The sequence below is a fragment of the Nicotiana attenuata genome, chromosome 5, assembly GCF_001879085.1.
Source record: "Nicotiana attenuata strain UT chromosome 5, NIATTr2, whole genome shotgun sequence".
NCBI classification, from domain to species: Eukaryota; Viridiplantae; Streptophyta; class Magnoliopsida; order Solanales; family Solanaceae; genus Nicotiana; species Nicotiana attenuata.
Genome location: NC_031993.1, coordinates 21671543 through 21679993, shown reverse-complemented (window position 1 = coordinate 21679993; position 8451 = coordinate 21671543). Strand labels below are relative to the sequence as shown.

Below are 8451 nucleotides of genomic sequence, written 5' to 3'. Positions count from 1 at the left end.
TTCATAAGTTTTTCTCCTTCTCTTTGCTTAGAAACCTTTTACTACTTCCAACTTTTTCAGCAAGAACTTTTCTTCCGAAAGCCTCTTACCACCATGTCTTCATACACTTCTTCCCACGATAATACCAATCTTCTCTTCGGTGGAGGCAAGAAGAAAGACAAAAACAAGGAGGTTCATATTGAATCTGATCCTCCAACTGTTAACACCACCATACCATTGCAGCTCAACACTGCAAATGATCTCCTAGAAAAAACTTCTTCTGCAAACTCTCAAAGCAACCGGCCTTGGCCAGTTAGTAGGTATTCCTCCTCCATTCGCCCTTCCAGTATCCCAACCGTGAAGGAGGACTGCAACTGTCACCATATTGAAATCATCGCCCCTGATATGGTAGAGCGAGTTACTTATTCCAAGGAGGGGTTCACGTATGTCTATACGTATCCCTTTACCTTAGGTCCATTCTCTTTGGGGTCGAGTGAAGGGCTCGACCCAATAATTTTGGAGTTTTGCCACCGATGCCAGGTCTGGTTAGCACAAGTAGGCCAATCTATATGGCAGATGGTGGCCTGCCTTCGTTAACTGTGCACTGAGACCGGGTAAATCCTTACTCTTGCACATATAAACCTTAGCAAGTGTGGTCACCACGATCTCCTCACCAGCGTAGACGATGGCGACGATCATGGATGGATGGAACGATTCGTCGTCATTGCTACCAAGGACATCATCCCGACCACAACTCCCACTTTTCCTGATCGTGGAGTCACTTTCATAAGTTTTCGTTAATTTACCTCCTTTCTCCTTGAACAACAACAAGAACCACCCCGTATAATCCCACAAGTAGGGTCTGGGGAGGGTAAGATGTACGCAGCCTTACCCCTACCCTGGAGGGCAGAGAGACTATTTTCGATAGACCCTCAACTAAAGAAGGTGAGAGAAGCCCTGATAGCAAGTAATGGCAAGATACATAATTAGAAAACTAAATCGAATATAGCAACAGAGAATATGAAAGGGGTACCGATAACAAGTAAGAGCAAGATAACATATTTAGGGAACTAATACCAAAGCAGCAAATGAGAATATGAACGAAGTACTGCTAGCAAACTACGGAATTACCAATGGCAAGTAACAACGGAGCGAGACATGCAAATATAGCAAACTAAGGAAAAAGGGTACCGTACTAGCGTTAATACTATCGAGCTACAGAAGACAAAGGGAAACGCACGACTACCCACTAACCTTATACCCTAATTGTCAACCTCCAAACCCTTCTATCTAGGGTCATATCCTCGGTTAGCTCAAGCTGCGCCATGTCCCTCCTGATCACCTCTCACCAAGACTTCTTTGGCCTACCTCCACGCCTCAAGGCCAACCTCTCACATCTCCTGACAGGGGCATCTGTGCTTCTCCTCTTAACATGCCCGAGCCATCTCAACCTTGGCTCACGCATCTTTTCCTCCATAGGGGCCACTCCTACCTTGTCCCGAATAACTTCATTCCTAATTCTATCCATCCTAGTATGCCCACACATCCATCTCAACATCCTCATTTTCGCTACTTTCATCTGCTGGACATGGGAGTTTTTGACTGGCCAACACTCTGCCCCATACAACATAGTCGGTCTAACCACTACCTTGTAGAACTTACCCTTCAGTCTCAACGGCACTTTCTTATCACACAAGACACCGGAAACGAGCCTCCACTTCATCCACCCTGCTCCGATACGGTGTGTGACATCCTCATCTATCTCCCCATCCTTCTGAATTATAGATCCCAGATACTTGAAACTCTCTCTCCTAGAAATGACTTGCATATCGAGTCTCACATCCCCGTCTGCCTCCTGGGTAACACCGCTGAACTTGCACTCCAAGTATTCTGTCTTGCTCCTGCTCAACTTGAAACCCTTAGACTCCAGGGTATGTCTCCAGACCTCCAGCCTCTCGTTAACGCCACCTCGCATCTCATCGATCAGGACTATGTCATCCGCAAATAACAAGCACCAAGGCACCTTCCCTTGAATGAGATGCGTCAAAGAATCCATCGCCAGGGGAAACAAAAACGGGCTAAGTGTTGATCCCTGATGCAACCCCATCTCAACCGGAAAGTAATCAGAGTCTCCTCCTGCTGTCCTAACCCGTGACTTAGGTCCATCATACATGTCTTGAATCACTCTATACGCTACATGCACTCCTCTAGCCTCCAAAAATCTCCCTAGAACCTCTCTCGGGACTTTGTCATAGGCTTTCTCCAGGTCAATGAACACCATATGCAAATCCTTCTTCACCGCCCTATACTGCTCTGCCAATCTCCTCACAATGTGAATGGTCTCGGTAGTCGATTGTCCTGGCATAAAACCAAACTGGTTCTCGGAAATGGACACACACCTCCTCAACCTCCCTTCAATCACCCTCTCCCACACTTCCATCGTATGGCTTAACAACTTGATACCCCTATAGTTGTTGCAGTTTTGGACATCCCCCTTGTTCTTGTACAACGGGATCATCGTACTCCGCCTCCACTCTTTGGGCATCTTCTTCATCCTAAAAATGATGTTAAACAACCTAGCAAGCTATTCCAACCTCTCCTTACCCACGCTCTTTTGAAATTCCACCGGGATCTCGTTGAAAAGAGCATTTCCGATTTTGCTTATTTTTTATTCTCTTCGTTTCAGCTACCTGCTGGGAACCACCACAAAATTCAAGGCCTGGACCAATGGGTTCAGAAAATTCTGGAAATTACGACTCCAAATCTTGATGATGAAAGGAAATGGCCCCCAAATACGGGTGGAAGGCCAAGCATCATGGTAGTCAATCCCTTCTTTTTTTAGCCTTGCTCGAAAAAAAGAAATCTCATGAATAAATTGCTAACTCTATTTTTGCCCAACAAGGGACTTCTGAGGGGCTCTGTCATCTGTCCCGAGGTCGACGCCATAGATGACCTAGAGGAGGGTGTTGAAAAATACCCTTGCCCGGAATAGAGCTCGTGGATCTGCCCGAGCCTCCGGTGAGGGTGCCTCCTCTCGGAGTCCCTAGCCCAAGACCAAAAAACCTAAGAGAAGACGCTCCTCCTCGGTTGGGACTCAAGAGAAGAGAGAAAATAAGATGTCATCTGAGCTGGACACAGTGGTCCTCGTTGATGAAGAGGAAGCAAGTGATGAATAGGCTCCCCTTCAAAGGAGAAAAGGATCATCACCAGCTCAACTGGATGCTCAGCCGGGAGAGCTTCAAAATCCAACGTCAGATGAAGTTGAGGCCTTTTGGGGTGAGATGGGCTTGATTGAGAATGCTAAATCTCGTTTCCCGGCCCCTTTGTTGCCTCGGATCAAAGGAGTTCGAACCCCGAGCTGTTTGTGCCTCCATCTTCTGAGCAAAAAACAATCACCATCTGCCACAATCACTTCTTCTCCCTCTACGCTAATGACTTCACGCCCACCGACACGAGCTGCTCCTTCGCAACCAGCACCGACTGCATCTCCTCCACTGGAATCAGTCGATCGAGAAAAGAACGTTTCTCCTTCTCGGTCTCCTAACCACGAGAACTTAGGGAGTGCCTTCGCTATGCCTTCTCAAGATCCCCAAGGAAGGCGAAACACCATTCTCTCAATCTCGAAGGAGTTCTATGTCCTCTCCCGGCCGGTGGATCTTGCCAATTACATGAAGCCGCTGGCTTCGGCAAAGAATTGGAAGAAAATGGGCTCCTCTGGGGGGTATTTGATAAATAATGGCATACATAGTGCGGCGCAGGTATCATACTAGTTTTCTCCTGTCTTCTTTTATGCTTACACGTTGCAACGATAATCCTAACTTCGACCTTCTCTTTTTAGGCCAACCTTCTTGCTTCCGAAGGCCTGCAAAGGTTGATCCTTGATAAACAAGGACTCCCTTCCGAACAGGATCAACTCTTAGTTGAAAGGAACTAGCTTGTCGCGCGCCTCCCGGTACTGGAGGCAAAAGTTGTGAAGATGGAGAGCTTGAGGCTCGGATATAGCAGAGCGATCAAGATGGGATGGCCATAGCTAAAAAGCTGCCCAATTACATGAAAATCTTCAAGAGGCTAAGGCTAAGTGGGCCAAACTCCATGTCGCTGTAATCGCCGATGCCGAGCACGAGTCTACCTTTGAGGAGAAAATCAATAATTTGAAGGCCAAATTATGCTCCAAAACCGAGGAGGCCAATGCCACCGAGGAGAAGGGTGCCTAAATGGAAGAGAGGTTAAGGAGGACCATGGAGCAAAACCAGCTTCACTCAACTACCAATGTTGAGATTGACTCCAGCCTCAATGCCATGAAAGCCGAAAGAGAAGGGCTCCTGGCCGAAATTGATAAACTCCAAGAAAAACTCTAGGACCAAGAGGATTCACTCGTCTTTGAGAAGTCATATGCTATATATCATATGAGGAGGAAAACCTTGGAGGAGGCCAAAGCGGGCATCATCGATATTGATGATTGTATCGCCAAGGCCAGAGAACTAGAGTTAATTGCCCGTGAAATCTTCCTGATCATCCCGCAACAACTGACTCCTCGAATACTAGTTTCGAGTATTCGATAATCGAAGGGGAGAGTGAAGAAGATGATGGCCTTGACCCGATAATGGATCCACCTTCCTCGACTGCGGGAAACGTAGATCTATCCCTGTGTTCGGGTTCTGGCGGTAACTTTTTTTTTGTATTTAGTAATTATGTGAACCTTTCATCGAGTTTGGAACTTGATAAATAAATAAAGAATTTTTTTGTTTAAGTATTGTGCAATACTATTCCTTTTATGTTTAGTCGATTAAAGCTTCAGGTATATTTTCATCTGAGAACTTTTGATTCCGGGCATAACTCTTCCGGAATCTACCCTTTACTATGAAGGTTTCATAAGAGAGGGTCTTTATGTTTACGGTGCTCTTGAAGAGGACGTCTCCTGTTCATTCCGGCACAAGCATTTGAAGTTTTAGTTAAGTTTCAAATAATAAAATTAACTCATCATTTGGAGAAGAAATAAGATAAAAATAAAAGGACTTTATTTTATCCCCTCTATCTTTAAAAGTACATAAGCATTCATTTACTTAAGTAAATGAAACCATCAATACATGTGGCTAACTTGTACAACTCAACTTATTTCTACGGGGTTGATCATGCAGTCCCCGACCCTGATGAGGCATTATTGGTCCCGATTATAACAGTCCCCGATTTTCATGGCGTTCTCGGTGCCGTATCATACACTATTCCCCCCAGTGTTCAAATGCGAAGCATGCCAATTCGAATATTGGAAGTCTTGCACCCGCATTGTTGTTTCATGATGGAAACAACTTGTGAACGATTAAATAATCCCTTTTTAATAATGAAAGGCAAAGCTTGCCTTCGAACCAAAGATTATTTAACCATCCACATAGTCGTTTACCATTAATGTGAAAAAATTTGTGCCTTGATTTTAAAAGGTCTTTCTTTTTCCAATGACACTTCCTTCGCCGTATGCTTTCCGTCGCTACCTCATTTAAAACCTTGCCAGAAAAACTGATTGGGACAAAAACTGGTCGAAGGAAAAAAGAGTGCAGCACATACTTTCAGTATTGGTAGGAACCATCAGCAATTATACCTTTTGAGGTGAGTCATGTTTCAATTTCTAGGTAATTTAACTTCATCTTGATTTTCCAACTCGTATGATCCTTTACCGGTGATAGCCAAAACCCGATAGGGACATTCTCATGTTGGTTCCAACTTCTCGGCATTGACTTCCCAAGTGCTCTGAGTCACCTTTGTCAAGACCAAGTCTCCTACCTTGAAGTAACGGAGATTGGCCCTACGATTATTATATCTTTTCATTCTTTGCTTTTGAGCCACCATCCTCACGTACGCCAAGTCCCGGTGTTCGTCGAGCAAGTCCAGTTTTACTAGTAATTTTTCATTGTTTGCTTCTTTGTTTGTTCGGGAAAACCTCAAAGTTGGCTCCTCTACTTCCACCGGTATCAGGGCCTCCGCGCCGTACATGAGAGAGAAAGACATTTCTCCTATGCTTGACTTTTTTGTTGTCCGATATGCCCATAGCATTCCCGGTAGCTCATCGGGCTACTTGCTCTTAACTACTTCTAACTTCTTTTTAAGGTTCTTAATAATTACCTAGTTGGTCGATTCCGCTTGTCCATTAGCACTTGGATGGTACGTGAAGAAGTAATTCTCTTGATTTTTAATCATTCCAAAAATTTTGTGACTTTTGAACCTATGAACTGTGGCCCGTTGTCACAAGCAATTCCTTCAGTATTCTAAATCGGCAAATTATGTAGTCCCGTATATATTCGACCAGTTTGCGTTCACCAATTTTTTTGGTAAGGACCTGATTCAACTTACTTAGTGAAGTAATCAGTTAAACTAGAAGAAATCTTACCTTTCAGGGACCCGGTGGCAAAGGACCAACTATGTCCACCCCCCATTTCATGAATGGCCACGGGGACATCACCGAATGCAAAAGTTCTGCTGGTTGGTGCACCAACTGTGTATGTCGTTGATCAACTGCTAGTTGAGATTTGTCACATTTTTGAATGAATGTCTTTGCGTCCTGCTCCATCTATAGCTAGTAATATCCTTCCCTGATAAACTTTAGAACTAACCAGTCTGGACCGGACTGGTTCCCGCGAACTCCTTCGTGGACTTTCCTCATCACGTATTCTGCCTCCGAGGCCCCTAAACACCGGGCTAAGGGTCTTTGGTATGACCTTTGTATAACTGCCTATCTATGAGGCAATATCGAGCTGCTTTGGTCCGTAGTGTTCGGGACGCCTTCGGGTCTTTGGGTAGTTTATCATGCCGAAGATACTCGATGAACTCATTCCTCCAATCCCAGACTAATTTGGTTGAATTGACTTTGCAGTATCTGTGCACATCCAATACTGAATGTAGAAGTTGGATGATGGTACCTGAGTAAGATCCTTTCATCCTCGTGGATGACCTCAAATTAGCCAATGCACTTGCCTCCACATTTTCTTCCTTGTAATGTGGATGATTGACCATTCTTTGAATCGTGCAAGCAATGCCTGAACCTTGGTCAAATACTGTTGCATGCGTTCTTCCTTTGTGTCGAAAATTCCATACACTTTGTTTACTACCAGCTGGGAGTCGCATTTATTTCGATGACCTCGGAACCTAGTCCCGGGGCTAGTTCAAGTCCTACAACTGAAGCCTCATACTCGGCTTCATTGTTAGTTGACGGAACAGTGTTAATGGCCTGCCTCAGAATTTCCCCCAAGGGCATAATTAGAAATACCCCTAGACCGGACCCTTTTACGTTGGAAGCTCTATCCGTAAACAAGGTCCGAACTCCTGATGTCGTTTTCAACACTAGCACTGCTTCCAAGCAGCCAAAGGCATTAACCTAGGACTAAAGTCTGCCACAAAATCGGCCAAAACTTTCGACTAGAGAGTAAAATAGTAAAATATAGCTTTTTCGTATAGAATGTTTCATGCCCCTACAATGGCGGCTGGCCGACTGTTTATAGCTCTACCTAGGGAAACAATATCCTAGGATCAAGCTCCTCTTAAATAGTACTAAAAGAGTCATTGATGAACATGTAACGACAAGCCTTTAATGAGAATATTCTCCGCAACGGTCGCTCATTTAATGTTAGCAAATATTCCTTCATTGAATGCTATCCGGCGACAAGCCTTTGAACTCCTACAGTCGACTAAGTTCCCTTCGAAATTTATCTGGTACCGGTAACACCCATTATATCCGGTATTAATTGTTTCCCGGCTAATCCTTTGCCCATCTTCGATTCCACGTGTCAAGTTATCACTCGACCACTTCTTATCAACTAATTTTACCCCATACAATTTGTATTTCATGTTGCTTTGGATTGAAGATATGTTTTTCATTGCTGAAGGTAAGACTTTTATGATGCAAAATCATTTAGAATAAATAGTGTAGGTTTGAGATGTGGTTGATAGGGCTTTTTATTTCACGATCTAGCTATTGTAAATAGTTTTGTACTTCAATAATGTAGGATTGATCTTTGACTAGCGGTTGTTAGAGATTTTTACCTATCTATACTACATTATAAACTTATTTACCCCTTATAGAGAGGTTATTACATAGTTACATTAGCATATATAATTTACCATTTATATATAAAATAATATATTCGACTCCTGTCTTACCCATTTTAGGGTTTATTCTTCTCTATTTTTCTTCACCATATAGTTCTTCACCATATAGATATTTCTCTCTCAGTTCCTCTCCGATTCAGCTTTTGCAGATGACCATGCTCGAAACTTTTGAAGAATGGGAACAAAATGATTCAACTGGTTAAAAGCCATAAAATATATACATGAAGCACCAATACAAATAGAATACCAGAACTTTTTTTGGATGAATAAACAAGACATTGTCAACATGAGTGGCATTTGGAACTAAACTGAAACAAATAGACAGTGTAATTGAAACTAAATTGAAGTTGATCATGTATACATGATCTTAAACTCCAT

The 8451-nt window shown here is 43.5% G+C and overlaps 1 pseudogene; it reads right to left on the bottom strand.

Moving 5' to 3' along the window:
- On the bottom strand, positions 1235-2524 carry LOC109226036 (annotated as a pseudogene).